The sequence below is a fragment of the Schistocerca cancellata genome, chromosome 1 (assembly GCF_023864275.1).
Source record: "Schistocerca cancellata isolate TAMUIC-IGC-003103 chromosome 1, iqSchCanc2.1, whole genome shotgun sequence".
Lineage (NCBI taxonomy): Eukaryota > Metazoa > Arthropoda > Insecta > Orthoptera > Acrididae > Schistocerca > Schistocerca cancellata.
Window position 1 is genome coordinate 205,037,872 of NC_064626.1, and position 24,685 is coordinate 205,062,556.

General features: G+C 40.0%; 1 protein-coding gene across 1 annotated transcript in view; it reads left to right on the forward strand.

The window, feature by feature from the left end:
- The first annotated feature begins 6,477 nt into the window (after positions 1 to 6,477).
- LOC126163875 (adenylate kinase 7-like) overlaps positions 6,478 to 24,685 on the forward strand; it is a 56,276-nt gene continuing 38,068 nt past the window's right edge. The window contains exon 1 of the mRNA XM_049920196.1: positions 6,478 to 6,496. The gene's annotated coding sequence lies outside the window, so the exon portion shown is untranslated. The remainder of the gene's footprint in view (positions 6,497 to 24,685) is intronic.

A 24,685-nucleotide genomic window follows, 5' to 3' on the forward strand; every position in this document is an offset into this window, starting at 1 on the left:
AGCACCCGAATCACATTCTCTGCTAGGGTTTTGATTACCTCACATCATGCCCTGAACTGAGGAATGTCCTATCCACTATCCTTCCCACCTCTCCCAGAGTGCCGGCCAGTGTGGCCGAGCGGTTCTAGGCACTTCAGTCTGGAATCGCACGACCGCAACAGTCCCAGGTTCGAATCCTGGATGTGTGTGATGTCCTTAGGTTAGTTAGGTTTAAGTAGTTCTAGGGGACTGATTACCATAGCTGTTAAGTCCCATAGTGCTCAGAGCCATTTTTTTTTCTCTCAGAGTGGTATTCTCCCACCTGCCAAATCTACACAATATCCTCATCCAAACCTACACGACTCCTGCTCCCAACCCATTGCCTCATGGCTCATATCCCTATAATAGACCTAGATGCAAGATTTCTTCCATACATCCTCCCACCACCATCTACTCCAGTCTGGTCACAAGCATCACCTATCTCATCAACGGCAGGGCTACCTGTGAAACCAGTCATGTGATCTACAAGCTAAGCTGCAGCCAATGTGCTGCGTTCTATGTGAATGGCCACTGACAAACTGTGGCCAAGAACCAGCTGGACAACTCCACTGCTTAGCATGCTAACCAACACATTGCTCTGCATTTCAATGACTGCTTCATAGCCTGTGCCATCTGGATCATTCCCACCAACATCAGCTTTTCTGAATTGCACAGGTGGGAACTCTTCCTGCAATATATCCTACATTCCCATAACACTCCTGGCCTCAACCTTTGTTAGTGTTTGTCCTTATCCTCTAACCCATTCCCTATCCCCATTCCAGTACTACACAGCCCTGTATTCCACCAATGCACCCAGTCTTCTTACTTCTCTGCTTTTCTGCTACTGCCCCTCTCTGCTTCGTCCTGCATCTAACCTCCCAACTGCACCTAGCTGCCCTACTCTCCATCTTGCCCTGTACGCTCCAACTAGCAGCACTTTACCATCACTCCTCCCTGCCCTGCTTTCCTCCTCCTCCATGCCCCAGCCTCCTCCTTACCCCCACCTGGTTGCCTCTTCCATGATGTGCTGCTGCTCACAGTCTGGCTACAGCTTCCTGAGGCTGTGGTCATATGTGCATGAGGTGTGTGTGTGTGTGTGTGTGTGTGTGTGTGTGTGTGTGTGTGTGTGTGTGTGTGTGTGTGTTTGTCTATGTCTGACAAAGGCCTTGTTGGCCGAAAGCTCACTTTCCAATAGTCTTTTTGTTGTGCATATCTGCGACTTAGCATTTCCCCTTTATGGTGAGTAACAACTGTCCATTTCATATAATGTGTAATAATAAGGTAAATGTAACCAATGGACGTCAGTATTGATGAAGTATGGCATGATATAAGAGCCACAACAGAAACAGATGCTTCAGATTTTCTATCCATAAATTATAAGTGACAGACCTGAAGCAGCAATTTGCTAAAGCACGCCAAGGGTGCAAGACAAATCACTAGCCCCAACATTGTCAATTAAATGGTTGTAGGTTTGCTGGGACACAGTGCACATAATAGCTGTAAATTTATCATTGATGTTGTAGAAATTTGTTATCATGGGAGAACATGATGGAAGAATTTCTCAGAGTTCTTTTAAACCTATATTTATGGGCCTAGCAGGGTAACTGGAAAGCGACCGTGACACAGGAAGTTCATCCATAGTATCACAGATCTGAGTGAAGTGGGCCCACTGGACTACTTGTTTTCTCTCAAAATGAGTGGTTCAAATGGCTCTGAGCACTATGGGACTTAACATCTATGGTCATCAGTCCCCTAGAACTTAGAACTACGTAAACCTAACTAACCTAAGGACATCACACAACACCCAGTCATCATGAGGCAGTCAAAATGAGTGGTATCTGTTTGTGGAGTTATTGAGGTTTATTTTGAAGTATTGAGTATTTATTGTGAAGAAGAGTTATGAGTATGATGTAGTGTGAGGATCAAGTTTGTGAATTATGTTTCTTGTAGAGTTCTGTCTATCAGTATGATTAAGAGCAGACAGTGGAATTGCTTTCACCATCGTCTTTATTGTGTAGAAAGTTTTCACTATCGATTTAGATCATAATGTGAAGACCAGTGGACAAATGCTCCTATCAGAGCACAAAAAAGGTGAATATACTCCTGTTTAAAGAACTTTGACTGAAAAGTGGGGTACTAGTTCCTTCGTTCTACCTTCTTTAACACCTTTAAATATTTTTGCAAATATTTTGCCATATGAACAAATTTTCAGTCTTTTTAACATGCAACTCACCTCTCACTCCCATAAATTGGGCTAACTGTAACTTGCTCACACCCACTAGTTCATTGTTGTAAGTCACTCATACCCATCCACTCCCACTTGCCCACTCTCACTCACTCATTTAGCCCAACTAATTGTCATGATCTCTTTGTGTCTATCACTGTCTCATATCTCACAGCCATTACCTCCTTCATTCTTTCCTACTACTACTGTCTCCTTTCACTGTCACTGTTTCCCTCTTCCTGTCTCTTAGTGCTGCTATCTCACTCTTTCCTTGCCATTGCTGATGTCTCTTCCCACTGTCACTATATCACTCTCTTCCTCACTGTCATTGTAATAGGCTCTGTCTCTCATTACCAGTGGCTCTCACCCATTTCCATTTTTTCCATCTCTCTGTTCTCCTGCCACTGGCACTGTGTCCTTCAATATTTTCCTAGTACTGTTATGTCACTTTCACCATGTTCCACCTCCACTGTATCTCTCTCTCTCTCTCTCTCTCTCTCTCTCTCTCTCTCTCTCTCTCTCTCTCTCACACACACACACACACACACACACACACACACACACACACACACACACACACATTGCTGTTGTCTCTGTTGCTCTTTCTATACCACAACCACTGTTGACTATCTTCCAGTATTTATTTTTTTTTCTGTATCTTTCCCGCTGCCAATGTCTGTTTCTCTCTCAGCATACAAAAAGCATGAGTACATTCATTATGCCAAAATTTATAGGAAATTTTTTAAAGATACTAAGGTAGAATGAATCAACTGGTAGCCCACTTTTCAGTTAAGACTCTTTTAAACATGAACTTTATTCACCCATTTGTGCTTCAAGAAGAGCATTTTTCCACTGGTTCCCATTTTTTCCCTACGTTTCCTTGTCACAGCAGGGCATGTCACTCATATGAAAAGAACTTTAGGGATCAGTAACATTTTGATAGTTTACTTCTGTGAAATTGAAATTACACAGAATTAATCCTATATCTCAGATCGGATTTTACATGCACAAAAATTTTGCATGTGCTTCAGTACTACAACGTGGGATTTGCAGAATCTTTCTGATGATAATGGAGACACTTTACGTCATATTTTTGTGTGCTACATCACGTAATGAACTACATTTTTGCCTCACACTGGATTGTACATGCATATTTTTCATGCACAGGTAGGGCCACTTTGAACCTCTGTATCTTGGAAACACAAAGATACGAATAAAATTTACAGTGTTGTTCAAGACTGGGATCTTGGGGATAAATCATAAAAATTACTTTCATTTCTGTGTATAGCCATCTTGAAATATGAAACTCGGTTTTGGTAACCAAAAACCATGTTTTGGGCTGTTTCTAAATAAGGAATAAAGATATTTTAAAAGGGAAGATGGCACATCAAAATAACTGCCTGGAGATAGAGAATGTATCATTAAAATTTGAGCAATTTGCTGTGGCTATTTATTATTTAAATTTCACCTCACACTGGAATTTACATGCATATTTTATGTGTAGTGGTCCTATATGTAATGTGTGTAACTTTGAACTTCTTTATCTCAGAAACAGATATAGATATCACTAAAATTTCTAAGATTGTTCGAGATTGGGATCTAAGGAGTATGTCATAAAAATTTCAGTCATTTTCTGTGTAGGGCCATCTTGGAATCTGCAGCTCAGTTTTGTTAAGAGAAGAGCAAAAAGAAAAAAAGAACACCACTTGTTTGGGTTCTCTAAGGAATTGTCACTGAGCTAATAATTTTGAACCTATGCATCTCCGAAGTGGATAAAGATATCAAGAAAATTTTCAAGGTGGTTTGAGATCAGGATCTTAGGAATAAACCATAAAAATTTCAGCCATTTGCTGAGCATAGCTGTCTTGGAATCTTCAACTCTGTTTTGGTACAAAAAAATGATAAACATTTTTTTGAGGTTTTCTAAATAACTGTCCATGAACTATTAGATATTTGAAAACAGGAAGACACCCCTTCTAGATAAATGCATTGAGGATATACAGTTGAAATTTAGCAATTTGCTGCTATGATTTATTGGTTAGATTTCTTTCCACAATAGAATTTACATGTATATTTTACATTAGAGGGTTACTATTGAAGGTAACATTGAACCTCTCTATATCAGAAGTGGATAAAGATATCAATAAAATTTTCAAGTTGTTCAAGATCATGATCTCAGTAACATCATTTGCTCTATATGGCCATGTTGGACTCTGCAACTCAGTGTTGATATGAAAAAATGAGAAAATAAATCTTTTTGGAGGTCTCCTAAGGAAACACCTGTAAACTAATGCTAATTCCATAAGGCCCTTAAGGCCCACCATAGACCATATTAAATGCAAAAGGAACCAACTGATTTGCTTAGTTTGACTAAATGAGTGGAAGTGTGTAATATTCATACTTTGACCTTGTGCTGTAGGATAGTGATACTAAGACAGTCCTTCTGCTAGGTATACAGATAGTCCCTAGCTCAAGGGCTATCTTTCCTGAACCCCATTCCTTTCCCATGATGTCCAATGATGTACTAACAGATCTCAGATAGTGAGTTACAGTGAAGAGAAAGCAAATTAGGACATAAAGACTCGGGTGTGAGTCAAGTGTTAGCATGATCAATAAGGAAAATAAATGTAAATGGTAATAAACTGACACTGACAGTGGAAATTTGAAGTTTATATAATTATAATTAAAACAGTGACTTTGTTTTAGCTAAAATCCAGAGGCAAATTTTTTTGTGGAAGGTAAGAAAGGTAACGGGATGAACAATAGCAGAACTTGGAGTGCTAAAATCAGGGCACAAGCCACACACACTGTTACAGCTGTCAGTATCCTGGTGCCAGTATTCGAGAGACCACTGTGGCTCAACCAACTTCTGTGTTGTTGAAGCACACTGCCATTTATGCCAGGCCCTTGCCTTTGCACTGATCCAGATGATTCACCCAGGCCAACAAATGCAGCCCTTCCACAAATTCAGCACTGAGAAGCAGCATTTAAACACCAGCCTGGCTGAGTACGTCATGTTCAGCACAGGAGGGGCACTGCTGTGAGTTCTACTGATGTAGCCCTAAAGTCTTCACCATAACTCTGCTGTTACTGGGTTGCAACCAATAGACCTCTGCCTGATTGTCCCTGCCCTGACAGCCAGAATGCTGCCATCACCTCCATGTATCTGTTCGCCATTGCTGGGGTCTGCCAACTGCCTGTCACTGCAGTCCGGTCAGCAGTTTAGAGTTAGGTTCTGGGAGGTACCTGAACATATCACTGCTACTGCTACTTCATCTCCTGCCACAGAGAGCCACGTGTGACCATTTAGTTAGCACACTCAGTCAAAATTCCACCGATTAAGCAGCCTCGCTGCCATACTCTGGCATTGCAGTGCCTGCCACCCAGCTTCAGAATATTATGTGAAGATGGAAACCCATTCAAACGACTATATGACTTGGCAGAATTCATGAGGGAATCCAAACTGTATAAATTAGTATTAAAATAATGGAGGTAATAAAGAAGTTATTGTGTCCTCACAATGACATTCTCCAGATCTTGCAGACTCCATGCCATCTTCAGCAGAGAACTACCACATCCACACCCATTAAAACTTTTTTACTGCAACAATGTATTCCTCGTTAGAATACCTATTCTATCTACACTTTCAAATTATGGAAACCATTGTTAGGTTAACTCAGTATTTTTTAAAAAAATAACAGAAATAAATTTCTCCTTTTCTGCCCCTTATCTCTATTGAGATATGAATGGTGCTTTAAAAGTTCTTACTTTGTAATAAAAATTATAATATTTCTTTAAATATTGGTGGGGAGTATTTGTTTCATGGCAGTCATTCTAATTTGTATTTATTTAGTAAGGCATTATTGTTGTTCTTACAAATCTGTTGTTTTAAGTCTTTTGTTTAAAATCAAGTTATGTTTATTGTTTGCTGACCATAGAATTGTGATGTATTTGTAATGGTACAGGTAACATTAAAGACTTGAACAAGAAAGAACATGTTACTCTATATCTATAATTTTCTGAGTATCACCAAGAATGGCTGCAATTGGAACTTACTGTATTTTACATATGGAACTTTTAACACCAACAACTCTCTTAACAGGATGAACAACACAGATGATACCACAGTACTCAACTTTTTTGATGAAATGGAAGTTCATCCTATACTAATATCTGTTGAAGAAGACTTAAGTCCTACTTTAAACACAATAGTTGAAACTATTAGTGAGAAAATTGGCAAGCCACGCAACTATGGTAAGTTCTTATTAATAGTTTCTTATTGAAACACTGTGTGTCTGTTTTATAATGATTTGTATTACTCATTTCACAGCTTAAAGATGACATATTTTGTCTTGGAAGTTACAGTACACGGTTTATAAGCATTAGTAAATCAAGAATGTATACTATGGAGGAAAAGGAAAAAAACAAGAGTAGAGTAATTACAGTGCACTTGGGCACATTAATCAGTCATTATTCCCGCACTCCATATATGAACAGAGTAGAAAGAACACCAGATATGTGGCATACTGAGAAATGATGTCTGGTATTCACTTTACAGTGGTTTGCTGAATATAGCTGTAGATAAAGATACTCAACTCCCCAATGACAGTACCTGCAGAAAAGATGATGTTAGATTTATATCATTCACTGGTAGATTAAACAAATTTTTCCTCATAGTAGCAGAATACAAGCAAGCAAAAACTGCACATTGAAAGCAGGTCCATTAGATTTACTTTGAAAGGCTAGCTGAAAACGTGGGGACAAAAAGTTGTCAGTCAAAAACTGATGCAATAAAATTAACAGGCAGTGCAGACTTCAGAACTTGACATCCATTTTGCCAAATCATCTTTTAGAAACATAAAAAAATCATTATATTACTAAAAAGTAATAACTATTCCTGGTATGGTGGTTTTAAAATCTTGTGTTGACCAGGTAATGCCATCATTTAGTTAACTTCATAATCAGATGATGAATCCATGTGTATTTTCCTGGAAGACTGAAGTATGTTGCAGCAATACCAATACAGAAAAGTGGAGATAAGCAACTGAACTTCTAACATTTTGATGACTTCGTCTGTCAAAAGAAACAGTGTGGTGGTTATTAAATCAAATTAATGATAGATTAGAATTTCCTACTGATTGGAATAACCCTGTTTCTCCGATAAACAGATTTTTGATTACTTTAAGGGCATATGCAACAGGTGCATTCAACATCCTTATTGGGGACAACAGTAATATACATCGTACAGCAGCACAATGAATCATCAGTGATGTATCAGACATCATAGCATCACTGTCTCCTCGTTTTATAAAATTTCCCACAAGAGAAGAAGTGCACTCTGTGATGTATGGTTTTAGCCAATTGGACCGATTTCCTGGCGTTCTTGGTACCTTGGATTGTACCCATATAAGAATTCAGTCTCCTGGAGGACATAAGGCTGAACTTTTCCGCAATAGGAAATCATATTTTTCCTTTAACTGTCAAACGATTAGTGATCACAATTTGTTAATAAGAGATATTGTTGCTCGATGGCCGGGCTCTGTGCACGACAGTACCATATTTCTCAACTGCGCTCACAGAGCTCAATTTGAAAATGGAGAAATACCACAAGGTCACTTATTGGGAGATAGTGGTTATGCATGTAAATCCTACTTATTAACTCCACTTTTAAATCCACAAAATGAAGCAGAGCATCGATATAACAGGTCTCATATTAAAACTAGAAACACTGTTGAGAGAAAATACGGTATGTGGAAGAGAAGATTTCCCATATTATCTGTAGGAATAAGATGTAATCCACAGGAAGCAATGTCAATCATTGTGGGTACGGCTGTCTTGCATAATATTGCGAGGAGTACAAGCAGTGAAGAACCAACAGAAGATCCTGAAATTTCTCGACTTTTAAATCAGTTACGTGATGAGAGAGGCCCCAACATTGAAGACAACGAACGAGTGCTATCTGGACAGCAGATGTATCGTAATGATACATTACCTGGAAGAGCAGTTTGCCGTGCTATAATTAATGAACATTTCCGATAATGTAACAGACATTGTTCGTAATGAAAAATTATGATTATAGTTATGGGATTTCGCCGTATTTTCAATTTTTCAGATTATTTCAGCATGTAATCTATTTTGTTTCTGCTGTCTAGCGAACATGAAAGTACTCACTGAACTGGGTGTGTGATGCGAAATTTGAGGTTTTGTTGTGCCAGGGACAGGATGTGCTGCCTACAGACAATTACCCAGCTGCTGCTTTTCTGAGATATTTTTTTAGTGTGGAACTGTTGCTAATTCATTATTAAAGATATATTTCTTGCATCACATTTGTTGTGAAAGCAATGCAGTACTCTGTTATTGATATACATGTTCAGTTTCTGGGTATGTACTTAAATTTGAGAACAAATGACTCCATTACGTTTAGAGAGAGTGAGAGTAAAAGCGAATGGAATAAAATATAATGGATATTTCTGTATTATGTTCACTATAGATCCTAAACATCTCTTAAATTTTCTACTGTAACAACAAATATGTGAATGTCCAACAGTTTTGCAATATTAAAAGAGCACATTCTTTATTATTAGAACCTTTCAGTTTAGAGATTATTTTACTGCACTTCTGCTCAGTATTAATGCAGTCTTATCACCTAGATTAGCTTAAAATTGTGAATATGCAGTATATACATGGGCACAAAATAAATAATCATTTGTGTAAAAACATAAAAAATGTCAGATTGGGATTGTTTATTTGTTAAATTGTTTCCATATTAATCACTACTCTTTATTTACAATATGATTTTTTTAAACACAAGTGTGTGTGGCCATAAGGTTGTGCAAAGAATTGAATTACATTGTTAATTCTAGTCGGTCATGCGTGTAGCAGCACTTTACACAATATTATGCATAACTGTATGGCATTAAAAAAAATACATGAAATTGAAGACAAATTTGTGTTTAGAAATTGCCACCAAAAACAATTTATCATTGCTACAAAAGGCAATGGAATTTTGTCAGCAATGTCTAATACTTTGGGGATCAGTGCAAGAGCAATAATTAGTTAAGGAGTGTGCTACTTTGGAAGATATGAAAGCAGAACCGTAATGCTGTGGGTTGACGGTACGAAGTGTCATACTTTAAGTTAGTACTGAGGGAAACTCTGTCCCTCACTCTGTCACTGATATTGATGCAGTTTTTTCACATATTTAATGCTCACCTGCAGAGAAGGGAATGCCTCGTGATTGCATAGTGACACAGAAAAATGCCTCACTACAAGTACAGTTGTGGCAGAAGTTATGGGTTGCCATCATAAACATTAGCAGGTGCAGAGTATTGCTAAGAAAGCCACACATGCTATGATTACTATAGCAGAAAACAGTGACCCATCATAGGAATGCATTTCTGAAAATATCTTGCTACAAATTTTGTTGTGATAAAAGTTATGGGCTGACATTGTAAACATTAACAGGTGCAGAGTATTGCTAGACAAGCCACACAATGCTAATCTCACTACTGTCCATATTAGCAATGTATTATTCAATAAGGCCTCTCTACAAATACTACACTCCTGGAAATGGAAAAAAGAACACATTGACACCGGTGTGTCAGACCCACCATACTTGCTCCGGACACTGCGAGAGGGCTGTACAAGCAATGATCACACGCACGGCACAGCGGACACACCAGGAACCGCGGTGTTGGCCGTCGAATGGCGCTAGCTGCACAGCATTTGTGCACCGCCGCCGTCAGTGTCAGCCAGTTTGCCGTGGCATACGGAGCTCCATCGCAGTCTTTAACACTGGTAGCATGCCGCGACAGCGTGGACGTGAACCGTATGTGCAGTTGACGGACTTTGAGCGAGGGCGTATAGTGGGCATGCAGGAAGCCGGGTGGACGTACCGCCGAATTGCTCAACATGTGGGGCGTGAGGTCTCCACAGTACATCGATGTTGTCGCCAGTGGTCGGCGGAAGGTGCACGTGCCCGTTGACCTGGGACCGGACCGCAGCGACGCACGGATGCACGCCAAGACCGTAGGATCCTACGCAGTGCCGTAGGGGACCGCACCGCCACTTCCCAGCAAATTAGGGACACTGTTGCTCCTGGGGTATCGGCGAGGACCATTCGCAACCGTCTCCATGAAGCTGGGCTATGGTCCCGCACACCGTTAGGCCGTCTTCCGCTCACGCCCCAACATCGTGCAGCCCGCCTCCAGTGGTGTCGCGACAGGCGTGAATGGAGGGACGAATGGAGATGTGTCATCTTCAGCGATGAGAGTCGCTTCTGCCTTGGTGCCAATGATGGTCGTATGCGTGTTTGGCGCCGTGCAGGTGAGCACCACAATTAGGACTGCATACGACCGAGGCACACAGGGCCAACACCCGGCATCATGGTGTGGGGAGCGATCTCCTACACTGGCCGTACACCACTGGTGATCGTCGAGGGGACACTGAATAGTGCACGGTACATCCAAACCGTCATCGAACCCATCGTTCTACCATTCCTAGACCGGCAAGGGAACTTGCTGTTCCAACAGGACAATGCACGTCCGCATGTATCCCGTGCCACCCAACGTGCTCTAGAAGGTGTAAGTCAATTACCCTGGCCAGCAAGATCTCCGGATCTGTCCCCCATTGAGCATGTTTGGGACTGGATGAAGCGTCGTCTCACGCGGTCTGCACGTCCAGCACGAACGCTGGTCCAACTGAGGCGCCAGGTGGAAATGGCATGGCAAGCCGTTCCAGCATCCAGCATCTCTACGATCGTCTCCATAGGAGAATAGCAGCCTGCATTGCTGCGAAAGGTGGATATACACTGTACTAGTGCCGACATTGTGCATGCTCTGTTGCCTGTGTCTATGTGCCTGTGGTTCTGTCAGTGTGATCATGTGATGTATCTGACCCCAGGAATGTGTCAATAAAGTTTCCCCTTCCTGGGACAATGAATTCACGGTGTTCTTATTTCAATTTCCAGGAGTGTATTATGATAAATGTTACAGGTTTCCACCAAACACATTACCAAGTGGTGTGTCTAGGAAAGCCACATATGCTATGCTTACTTTTGCAGAAAAGAGAACCCACCACAGCAATGTATTTCTCAACAAGCCTCACTTCAAATTGTATTGTCATAAAAGATATAGGTTCCCATTATAAACATTACCATGTGCAGAGTATTGCACAAAAAAAGCCACACACAAAATTATGATTTGGAGCACTTTCCCTCATAATTTAATATGTTAGGATATTGTGGTACAAACAATGCAAAGCAAGATAACATTGGGCCTCATGTATATAACTGTTACAGTACATATGTTCATTGCAAAGTTAGAGTAACAAGAATGCTTTATTACTATTATTTTGTTTCATTAACAGTCTACCTCATTGTTCAGTCATTTAAGTAGAAATTGGCACCTGACGTTATGGCTGCAGGCCTGCAACTGACATGTAGCTTACTTGTGTAAACTGCAGTGTTGCTAATCTGTTTTTATATATGAAGTAATTCTAATTTTAAGTGATTGGATCAAACTTAGTCCAGACCAAATAAGATGTAAGCAGATATTAGACAGACACCAACTAGGATAGAAGCAGTATCACTAACAGGACAAACACAGAGAAACAATTTGAACTGTGAGACAACTTTAATACATGAGACAAAATACAACGTAGCACAAAAAATTAAAAAAATTCACTGTCACAGGAATAAAAAAAGTCACATGTCACTGGCATTTTTCTTCTTCCAGTACTTAAGTTTTTCTTTCAGGGCCAGTAGCTTTAAATTTTTTATCCTCAGCTCCTGTTGGTGCTCTGCCTTCATCATGAGTAATTGGGCCTCCAGTAATTCCACTCTCTTCTTGCACACATTGTCAATCACTGTTCCCGAAGCTGATGGCCTTGGTTTTGCAGGCATCCTGCGACGATGCCAGGTATTTTTTGACGTGCAAATGTTTTCATTGGGTTGATCAGGAGACTGTGAAACAGATTGCAGCTGGGTGACATCCACCAGAACATTATTTGGTGTCTCTTTACTTAGTATTACGACAGGTGTGTGGGAAATCCTAGGTTGTGTGCACTCTGCTAACTCGACAATTGAAGCAGGTGGTGTGTTCTCACTGCACTGCTCTCCATGTTGACAACATCCACAATCATGCTAAACTGTGCATCAGAATCATATGCATTTGTTAACGGTTTCATTGAGGAACCAAAAATTTCTAATAGTTTAGCCCGATCATGGATTGTGGTTTTTTTGGGTAGGCTTCCCCCCACCTGTTTTATACACTTCTACCTTTTCTTCTGCAAGGTCTTTTCGAAGTCTTCTTTTCATATTTTCATAACAGGTTTTCAGCCTGTCACAGGATCTTTTTGTCACACCTGAAATTAAATAAATGAAGTTTGTAGTACCATAAATTAATTCTCATATTATTTACATTCATAAGTCCATTTTGCATTCTGAGGCTCTTAACTTATAACTGCAATAAAAATCTAAGATCTGTATATTGCTTTTGATTACATATCAGTTCATTAAAAAGAAAGTGGTATAAGCATATATGAAGAATATGGCACAGGGCTTAAGTGAGAAACGTATGTTCACAATTTTCAACACAAAAGCTTCCGTTAGTCACATAATATTTAGTTAACAGTAACACGGCATTGGATTTAAATTTAAAACTAACAAAACAATTCCACCCGTAAATGTACATAGTCCTATCATGTATTTCAGTGGTACACCAATCACAGTTTCAAATTTCAAACTAAAAGCCAGTGTGTGCCATATCCTACGCTTACGATGAACCTAGAAAAGTTATTCATTTATGAGTAAACTTAGCAGGAGTAGAATTAAATTGCGCCTCCACATGGGACCACATTGCCTGTTTTTCTTTTAAGCTGCAGCCGTTGGTTTTCTTATTTTCAAGAACGGAACCATTTGCACCCACCAGTTCAAGAAGTACATCTATCTCGTACTTCGAGAAATTTGGTGTTCTTCTTTTATTCTCCATTATTCTCCAAAAAAGAAACCAACAGATCAGAAATAGGTACCGAGGTACGTAAACACACTTCTGCTTGTCGACTGAAAAAACAGCAAAAATAGAACGTGGCACCAGCGATTATCTGTGCAATTTCATGTTTACTAACATCTTTGCGTTGCCAGGGCACGTTCCATTGCAATGTAGAGAGTTTACCGCGGTCAAATGCACAGTTGGCTGACGACGGTTTGCTGACCAGCAATTAACGTTGGTGCACTGCAGAAACATTTTAAATGCGATTTACTTTTAACCATGATCGCGGGACCTTGGTTATCATGCTTTTTGACCGGGGTTGGTGCACTCGGCCATTAAAGTGTGAGTGTGGATCTGGGTTATATTGGCTTATTCCCCCAAACCACCTTCCAGTTCTTTATGAGATGACTTACTTGGAATTTGCAGCCACTCTTCTTTACTGAATACCCAGCTGCTGGAAACCCTCTTGACTTCTTCTCTGTCAAATAATGCTGGGTACGGGAATTTTTAGACTCTTTCTACTTATGAAATAAGTAGACATACAAACTTGACTTTTTGTCAACTAACAATGTATTTGACCTTCATACACAATAAAAATTTCATTTTCCACATGAATATGTAACTTCCTGCAAGTCTCTCATACAGTCAGACGTTACAAACAAATAGCATTACAGTGAAAACAAAGTTGGGTTGGATACCATGACCTTTATTAACATGAATCATAAAATGAGTATTGCCTCTAACAAGGTTGCATCAAGAGTCTACAGGAGTACTTTTCCACCTGCTATTGTTTTAATAACAATAGTCAATGACACAATAATCATAGAGCTGCATATAAACATGGTTTTTCCTTACACACTCTCTTAAACATCTATGGATGGCCCAACAGGTACTTGTCGGTGCCGTCTGACTGCCGCATCTACATTCTTCCCACGACTGATTTTAAACCTGCACACACAAACATGTGACATGCAATAGGTAGGAGTCTACCATCCCACACCCATATCCAGACTATCGTGTGTTCGAGATAGTGGAAGGGTGAGTTGTTCTATAATTTACACAGAAATTCTCAAATCACTACAACCTCTAATGATAGATTAATCTGTCTCCTTCACAGAATCTCAATTTTTTGACAAATATATGACAACAATATACTAGACTGTCTGTCTGAGAACAGCCCATAACAACAGCTCAGTTTATCACCTGAAAAGGTGTCCCCACTGAGAAGGTAACATATGATCTCACAAATTCAATTTGAGTAGAACTAAACAGTGAAAATTACTCTGATGGCATTCTCTGTTGTGTTGTCATGGCCTTTGATTGTGTAAATCATAATAATTTACTAGAGAATCTAAAATGATATGACATTTAAAGATCTTCCCTTTGCATGTATGGAATCATAATTTCGCAATAGAAAACAGAGGGTCACATTATCAAATGAAACTACAGGAATGAGATAAAAAAATGGAAAACACTGAATGAAATAATGACAATATTATGAAATGACAGATTGCTATTAACATAGAGGAGATGAGTCACAGACAGACACAACCAAAAGATTGCTATACATTTGAGCTTTCAACAGAAAGGACTTCTTCTAAAGTAGAAAACATACACACAAACACATACCAGTTGCCAGACTTTGGTCATGTGTGTGTGAGTTGTGTTTGCATTAATGTGTGTTTGTTTTTGTGAGTGGGTGGATGTTTTTCCTACTGTAGAAGAACGCCTTTTGGCCAAAAGCTCAAATATATAGCACACTTTTGGTTGTGCCTGTCTGTGTCTCAACATCTTCTCTATATGGTGAGTAGCAATGTGCTCCAAGGTTTGGTGCTAGGACCAGTCTAGTTCTTGGTCTCTATATATGATCTATCTGTGACATTGGAAGACTCTTCAAAAATTGTTTGCTGATGACACAAGGATGTTTATAAAGGGCCCAAACACATCCATATAAGATGCAGGCAGGAGAATAAAAGAAAAAGCCTATAACTTGATGAGAACAACAGCTTAGTCCTTAATCTTATAAAAACTCATATCACACAATCCAAAACAAATCAAAATTAATTAAAACTACCAGAGGTAGAGATCATTGGGTACACGCTGGGTGATGCTACACGTGTAAAATTCCTGGATATCCAGATGGACAATAAAGTGGCTCTAGCATGTGGATAAGTTAACCAAAAATCTCAGTTCTGCCTGTTTTGCACTCTGAAACCTCTCTCACTGTGTTGACTTGAGACAGGGTTGTTAGCATACTCCACATGCTTCACTCAGTTCTGTCCTAAGGCATAATCTTCAGGGGCACTGGAGCTATTTCTTTCTAGAGAGATATACAATGAGAGTATTCCATTAAGTGATCATGTAAATTATTAAGTTCAACCAACACTGTTTCATTTACAAATGGTTTCTTTACAGGATATGAAATGAACAGTAACAGTAACAGAAGAAATTAGAAAGACTTCTTTAGAAAATCAGTGCCATTTACTTTACATTTTTCCTTTTATTGCAACACTTCCTCTAACAGGAAAAGTTAATCAAATAAACAAACAAAGATATACTGTTCGATTTTCTGCATGACAGTCTCTGCACATAGCACATTAAATCACACTCATTCGATATGCTAGTTTTAATGCACTGGCATCATCAATATAAAGTGTTGGAAATGGTTCTGGCATTTCATCTAATACACTTAGTATGTGACTCAACCAAATTAATTCTTTGACTCACCATATAGTGGAATTGCTGAGTGGCAGATAGGCACAACAAAAAGACTGCCGCAAATAAAACTTTCAGCCGGTAAGGCCTTTGTCAAAAATAGATGACACACACACAAAACACACACACACACAAAACACACACACACACACACACACACAGGACTGCAATCTTGGACAACTGTGTGGCTACTGTTGCCTGAGACTGAAGTGGTTTATGTCTGTCATCTATTTTTTACGAAGGCCTTACTGGTCAAAACCTTTATTTGTGACAGTCTTTTTGTTGTGCCTGTCTGCAACTTAACATCTCAATTATATTGAGAGTAGCAACTTTCCTTTTCATAATATTGTTACATTCCGTACTGAATTTTCCATTGTTTAATTCTTTGACTCCTTCATTTGCTGAAATAATATCTGCTTCAGTTGTAGGTGTATCCACTGCCTTCTGCAACTGACTTGCCCATGGTGCTGGTTGTTGAACACTTCGTGCACTTGTCCCCAGCGAAATCATCATCACTGTCAATTCTCAAATCTTTTGCTCTATCATAAATAATTCCACTATTTAACATGCCATTCAGATCCCAGGATATGTGTTTCACTGAGTTCCAGTCCCCAGCAGTTGGTTTTCCCATGCTTGAGCAGCTTTATTCACCAGAAGAGTTATGTCTGAATGATTTGCTGTTGAAAGATATAGAGGACATCCAAATACCTCACGAGAGGTGATAGAAGATAAAATTGCTTCATTTTGATCTCTCTCTTCACATTCAATTGGAGTTGATATCATATTGGAATGCTTTACAATATTTGTTTCCTGATTTTTCTTGACTTATCATAATCATTCCAACTATGTTTTGCTTTGTTTTATAGTAAGGGTACCTGTTGCTGTCTCAAATTCATGTTGTCAAGTGTTCCTTGTCACTGCCTACAATTAGTCCATTTAAACATAAATTGTTACATAGAGACTATTTTCATTGCATCTGTGATAAAACAAATAAAGAAATGCAACATTGTCTTGAAAGATAACTGTATTCATGACTTTCCTAAAACACTTGTTCCTGCAGCATGATGCTCGCTTGAATCCATAGAGACTCCTTTTCAAGAGACTTGCTTGATCTGTTATTATTTCCAAAAGATTCTGGTTGCTTCATATACACTTTATCTTCAATTATTCCATTAAAAGAGGCTGTCTTCAAATTAGTTGTTTTACCAGCTTCTTCTTAGCATCAGTTGCCACTAGGAAAGTTTGAATGGTGTCATAACATGCAACAGGACTAAATACATCTCCATAATCAATTCCAGCTTTCTGAATGTCCCTTAACCAATCAATTGGGCTTTGAAGCAAGTAATTCCATCACCTGCACCTTTTCAGTGAATAACCCAGTGATTCTACAATAGGAGGGTGGTTTGAAAAGTTCTCGGAATCACCATGAGAAGTCAGCACTAGTGCAACAAGTTGTTCACTGGACACATGCCATGTCAGTTCTCTTGGAAGAGAGCTGTGGCAGTGATATGGCTCTGTTGTTGTTACCGCATAGTGATTTGCAAAGCTGGAAAAAATCAAGATTCGAACAGTGATTAAGTACTTCATGAAGAAAGGTATGAAGGCAAAGGACATTCATGCTTATTTCCAGAATACACTGGGGAACTCCGCTCCTTCATATTCAACTGTTACCAAGTGAACAAATAAATTTAAATTTGGTCGAGAGAGCTTAGATGATGATCTGGTCAGCCAAGATGCGTCACTACTCCAGAAAACATCGCTAAAGTGCACAAAATGGTCATGGAGGATCGCCAACTGAAAGTGCATGAAATTGCTCTCAGTTGTCAGATGTCATCTGAAAGGATATATCACATTTTAACTGAAGAATTAGAAATGAAAAAATTATCTGCAAGATGGGTGCCGTGACTCTTGACGCTGGATCAAAAACGCAAGCTCAGCTGCCGAATTGCAAATCTTTTCAGTTTTCATTTGACACCACATTGGGTGACTTACATGTCGATGATGATGAAATGATGATGAGGACAACACACCTAATCCCTGAGCAGAAAAAATATCTGACCCAGCTAGGAATCGAATCCAGGCCCGCTTCATGTCAGTTAGATGTGCTGACCACTCTGCTAAGGAGGTAGACATTAGGTTACTGTTAAACACTGACTCTTTTTACTATGAAAGTGTTTCAGTCAAAATTATAAAACTCTGTGCTGATGTAATAGCACTCATGTTGAGTTACCATTGTAATCAGTAAATAAGTCAAGGTGTATTTCCTGAACAACACAATATTAAGCCACTCTTTTGACCATAACATTTTAACAACTGCATAGTTTCACTGTCATATAGGTCCCTTCACAGAGAAAGGAGTGTATAATATCGCAAACTGTTTTAGTAGAAATAAGCAAGAAAAATTACATTCTCATTGTTTTCTGTGACACTGCCAAAGTCTTCCACAAAAGGGTTTGCCCAACTCCTATGTCTGGCCCACACAGATGACACATCAAAGCCATTGGAGGACCCATAATCAAAAACTGTAATTTTTGCTACTGATACAAGAATAATGACAATTTATCAGAATATTTGGACTCATGGATGCAAACCGTGGTTAACACTAATGTTCCTGTTTCACAGCTTTTAGCATTTGCGGTATATAGACAGCATATTGAATATAAAGACAGCATACTGGGTTCTACTGAATCAGTGAAGTCACATAAACAATTTTTATGAGGAAGTGACATATAGAGCAGATGGTATCTGAACATAACCTGATCAATTCTTTGTTGAATAGTTTCTTCAGTGATCTTGTTAATTGTATCCAACAATATTTTCTATAAATAATTTCTGCATATGGCATTTGGTAGTACTGCAATCTTTGATACAATTTCCACTTCTTTTACACCCAAGTCTCATACCTTTTACTATGACTATAGGCCATCTGTCACTGCTGAGAATTTGATTTATGTACCTTAGAGGAAACAAAAATTCAGGAAGTTAATTAAGCCTATATGAATGCATAAAGTCTATATGAATGCATAACTTGTCAGAGAAACTCAAATCCATGTGCTATCTTCTAAGAACATTAAAATCTACTGAATCAAAAGAACAATACTCCAGGCATACTATGCATAGATCCATTCTTTGCTCCAATATGAGATCATTTTCTGAGGCCACTCAACTCAGCATAATATGTGTTTAGAATGCAAAAAAAAGCTCTAAAAATAATTTGTGGCCTTAAAAAGATGGAGTCCTGTAAATTTCATGTTACTGGGATTGTTATCCTGAGTGTTCCATGCTTATTCCTTTATGAAACTATTTTGTTCACAAGGGACTACCTTATGAAAACAGGCAAACTACTACAGAACAAAAATGTGCACAAATTTTGTACCAGATGAAAATCAAACATACACCAAACATATTCCAGAACAACACCCTATCAGACAAGCATTATTAGGAATGGTGTCATAATACACAACAAGGCAAAGTTTGGTGGCTATGAAGGGGAGGCTTTTGTAACCACCCTGACCTAAACCTTCACCAGGCCCTGTCTCCCATCTACCTATCTCCTCTCTGCTCCCACTCCAGTACTTCAATGTCTATCCTGACAATGCACGTACAAGCCTTTTCCACTTCTCTACTTCTCTCTCTTTCCCTCTCTCCATAACTCCTTCCACAGCTTCCCAATACTGCATTTACTGCCCTATCCTTTCCACCAAGTCCCTGCACACTCTACCAGGTAACACTAACATCTTCCCCTACCCGTACCCTATTATCGGTCCTTCCCCCTGCCTCATGCCTCCTTCTTACCCCCATGACCCATCCCTGATCACTGCTCTGTCAGACACAGTGATTATGCTACACTGGGCCTATCTGTGACTTAATGCTTCCTGTGTATGGTGAGTAGCAACCTACGCTTTCAAAAGTGTTCTAATTCTTTCCTCGACTTTCCATTGTTATATTTTTAATCCAAGTTTTGTGCACTGACTGTCTTTCTTTACTGATGGCCCTCCATTGTCACCCATTCAATAAATGATTGTGCTGTGTGGGGGGTTTGGGGGGGAGGTAGTGATTATAAATTTCTGGAATATCTGTGTAATCCCAATTTATTATGAATGTCTCCCAACAGTACATCTACACATCTACATCTACACTTATAATCCGCAAGCCACCCAACGGTGTGTGGTGGAGGGCACTTTATGTGCTACTGTCATTACCTCCCTTTCCTGTTCCAGTCGCATATGGTTCACAGGAATAACGATTGCCAGAAAGCCTTTCTGCGTGCTCGAATCTCTTTAATTTTACATTCATGATCTCCTCATGAGGTATAAATAGGGGGAAGAAATATATTCGATATCTCATCCAGAAATGCACCCTCTCAAAACCTGGACATCAAGCTACACCGCGATGCAGAGCACCTCTCTTGCAGAGTCTGCCACTTGAGTTTGCTAAACATCTCCATAACGCTATCACGCTTACCAAATAACCCTGTGATGAAACGCGCTGCTCTTCTTTGGATCTTCTCTATCTCCTCTGTCAACCCAACCTGGTACAGATCCCACACTGATGAGCAACACTCAAGTATAGGTCAAACAAGTGTTTTGTAAGCCACCTCCTTTGTTGACGGACTACATTTTCTAAGGACTCTCCCAATGAATCTCAACCTCAAGATTAGTCTCCAGTCCAATAATTCATTAGTAACTGCTTTCATGCAGAATCTACAAACTAATGACACAGAAATGAAATTAATAATGATTTGTGCAGTGCCTTTGTTGGGAAATTCACAAATAAATATGTAAATTAAATGTAGAAAGAGGAAGTTTCATTTTCATCTTCTCTGTGGGATACTCCTTGAAGTTTATACTGAGTCACCTTATAGAATTATATCAAATTTTTCTTGTAAATAGAAGTTAATACAGTCTCAAGTTTGCTCACAGATATGCTGAATTTTGAGCTGGTGGATTTTTATGTATGGCTATCACAATAAAATCTCCTTGCAGTAAAAAACATCACTGTACAGCACAACAACACTCATCCATTGCACAATTTTGAAGCATTGAAACTCCATTTCATGCAAAATAGCTGGAAAAGAATAGAGCAATGATTATTTTCACAGTGAAGGCACATTATACACTCCTGGAAATTGAAATAAGAACACCATGACTTCATTGTCCCAGGAAGGGGAAACTTTATTGACACATTCCTGGGGTCAGATGCATCACATGATCACACTGACAGAACCACAGGCACATAGACACAGGCAACAGAGCACGCACAATGTCGGCACTAGTACAGTGTATATCCACCTTTCGCAGCAATGCAGGCTGCTATTCTCCCATGGAGACGATCGTAGAGATGCTGGATGTAGTCCTGTGGAACGGCTTGCCATGCCATTTCCACCTAGCGCCTCAGTTGGACCAGCGTTCGTGCTGGACGTGCAGACCGCGTGAGACGACGCTTCATCCAGTCCCAAACATGCTCAATGGGGGACACATCCGGAGATCTTGCTGGCCAGGGTAGTTGACTTACACCTTCTAGAGCACGTTGGGTGGCACGGGATACATGCGGACGTGCATTGTCCTGTTGGAACAGCAAGTTCCCTTGCCGGTCTAGGAATGGTAGAACGATGGGTTCGATGACGGTTTGGATGTACCGTGCACTATTCAGTGTCCCCTCGACGATCACCAGTGGTGTACGGCCAGTGTAGGAGATCGCTCCCCACACCATGATGCCGGGTGTTGGCCCTGTGTGCCTCGGTCGTATGCAGTCCTGATTGTGGCGCTCACCTGCACAACGCCAAACACGCATACGACCATCATTGGCACCAAGGCAGAAGCGACTCTCATCGCTGAAGACGACACATCTCCATTCGTCCCTCCATTCACGCCTGTCGCGACACCACTGGAGGCGGGCTGCACGATGTTGGGGCGTGAGCGGAAGACGGCCTAACGGTGTGCGGGACCGTAGCCCAGCTTCATGGAGACGGTTGCGAATGGTCCTCGCCAATACCCCAGGAGCAACAGTGTCCCTAATTTGCTGGGAAGTGGCGGTGCGGTCCCCTACGGCACTGAGTAGGATCCTACGGTCTTGGCGTGCATCCGTGCGTCGCTGCAGTCCGGTCCCAGGTTGACGGCACGTGCACCTTCCGCCGACCACTGGCGACAACATCGATGTACTGTGGAGACCTCACGCCCCACGTGTTGAGCAATTTGGCGGTACGTCCACCCGGCCTCCCGCATGCCCACTATACGCCCTCGCTCAAAGTCCGTCAACTGCACATACGGTTCACGTCCACGCTGTCGCGGCATGCTACCAGTGTTAAAGACTGCGATGGAGCTCCATATGCCACGGCAAACTGGCTGACACTGACGGCGGCGGTGCACAAATGCTGCGCAGCTAGCGCCATTCGACGGCCAACACCGCGGTTCCTGGTGTGTCCGCTGTGCCGTGCGTGTGATCATTGCTTGTACAGCCCTCTCGCAGTGTCTGGAGCAAGTATGGTGGGTCTGACACACCGGTGTCAATGTGTTCTTTTTTCCATTTCCAGGAGTGTATTTTCTCTTTGGAGATGACACAATATATCAGAATCAAAATCTATTCATTGATAGTTTTGTGTATTCCCTGATGTTCTCACTAAATGTCTGCAATTCTCTTCCATATGGTTACTCTGTAACCATTGAATTAATTTATTTTATTCCATATACCTCAAATATGTAAGGATACCTGTTTGCTAAGTCTTCACTTTTAAATCTACACATACACATCAAAACAAGAAACTGGTCACATGTTATCCCAGTCACACTCACTAATGTGCTCTTCCCACTTAGGTGTAGTATTCAACTTATACAACCTCTCCTACCAATAGCCTGAATGGAACTAGGTCCATGTCAGCCATTCTTACCATCATTTCCTTCCAAACATTAACTGCCCTAAAATTACCATTTTTACATAGCCAATCAACTGTTGACTACCCACCCACTACCACAATGAAATCTTTCTTGAAAAACACATTCACTGTGACCATATACCCTTTATTACTTTTTTGGGCCTGATATGAAGAGTGAACCTAGCAGTGGGCTTTTTTTCACAGGGTAATGTTTCCTGTAACTGACAGCTTATGTTAAAGCCCATGACTGCTACATAAGTGCATAAATAGTTCATTTATGGAACTATGCTGTTCATTATGGAATACCTCTAGAAAACAGGCAAACTACCACAGAACAAAAAGGTATACAAATTTTGTACCACAGTAAAATCAAATATACATGAAATATATTCCAAAACAATATCCTATCAGAGGAACATGATTAAAAATGGTGTCACGCTGCAGAATAAGATACGAGAGGAAATAAAAATTGCTGCTTATCCAGTGCTTACAATGAAACTGTTTCCATTCTGTGAAAGAATTTGCAAATATGTAAAATAAATGTTACTTTAAAATAAGATTGTAAGAATAGTTTCCTACTTTTAATTTGCCTATTTTTGCCGATATTATGTATTACCAAATCTTTTTTTTTTTTTCTTCTTTTCTTTTTAACCTGTCCCTTCACAGTTACTGATTAACATAGATTATAAGAATATTTTCCTTCTTACTTTCATTTCTTTTTAATTGACACTAAACATAATAGCATCCTCATTTTGACCTGTCCAGTGTCAACTGTGCAATTTGTGCTGTGTGATAAAACTGGACAAATAAAAATCAAATCCAATTATGTTTATAATCCAACCTTTGTGTGCTGCACATCTTCTGTTGCTTTACTAACACTGTTCTCTATTCTAGTTTTTCTCATTATTTTCCTACTTGATGCTCTATGCACTCCAACTTGACAGCTGGTGAATAGAATCTGTAAGATGAAACTGTTTGCTGGTACTCTGTGCTTCTCTATCAGCTGACAGTTCCCAGATCTTTTTTTAATTTTATTCTGCACATTCAGGAAATCTGGGAGAGGATCAGTAAGCACCCAGTGAGTTATATTTCAAAACTCTGACAACAATTATTTTTTAGATGTTCAATAAGCCATAGTATGTGGTGTTGCTACTCCTGTGCATCATCCCAAAAGAATACACCTTAGTGTAACAGATCAATGTTATCCTTTCAGTAATGTTGATTAATATTATTAATAGACATTCATCTTTCTGGATTGTTGGAAAACTTCCACATTTGCACTTACATTTTGAATGACTTAAGATATTTATGACAGTACTACAGGACTCAAATGACCCATACTTAACCTATATTATGGTGCTGTGACTGGGTATTATATTTTCTATATTTACATTTACATAGACTGACAAAAAAGAAATAAAATTACATAGAGGATTGACATTTACAATGTGGTGTCACCGCCAGACACCACACTTGCTAGGTGGTAGCCTTTAAATCGGCCGCAGTCCGCTAGTATACGACGGACCCGCGTGTCGCCACTGTCAGTGATGGCAGACCGAGCGCCGCCACATGGCAGGTCTAGAGACAGATCCTAGCACTCGCCCCAGTTGTACAGCCGACTCTGCTAGCGAAGCTACACTGACAAATACGCTCTCATTTGCCCAGACGATAGTTAGCATAGCCTTCAGCTACTTCATTTGCTACGACCTAGCAAGGCGCCATTTATCCTTTGCTATGTATCTAATGAAGCATGAACCATCAGACCGATGTACTCCAATTATGGATTAAAGTTAAGTATTACATCAACTACGTACTTTATTTAGTAGACTCATCTCCTTTAACTGTTCCAGACCTCACGCCATCCTGCGT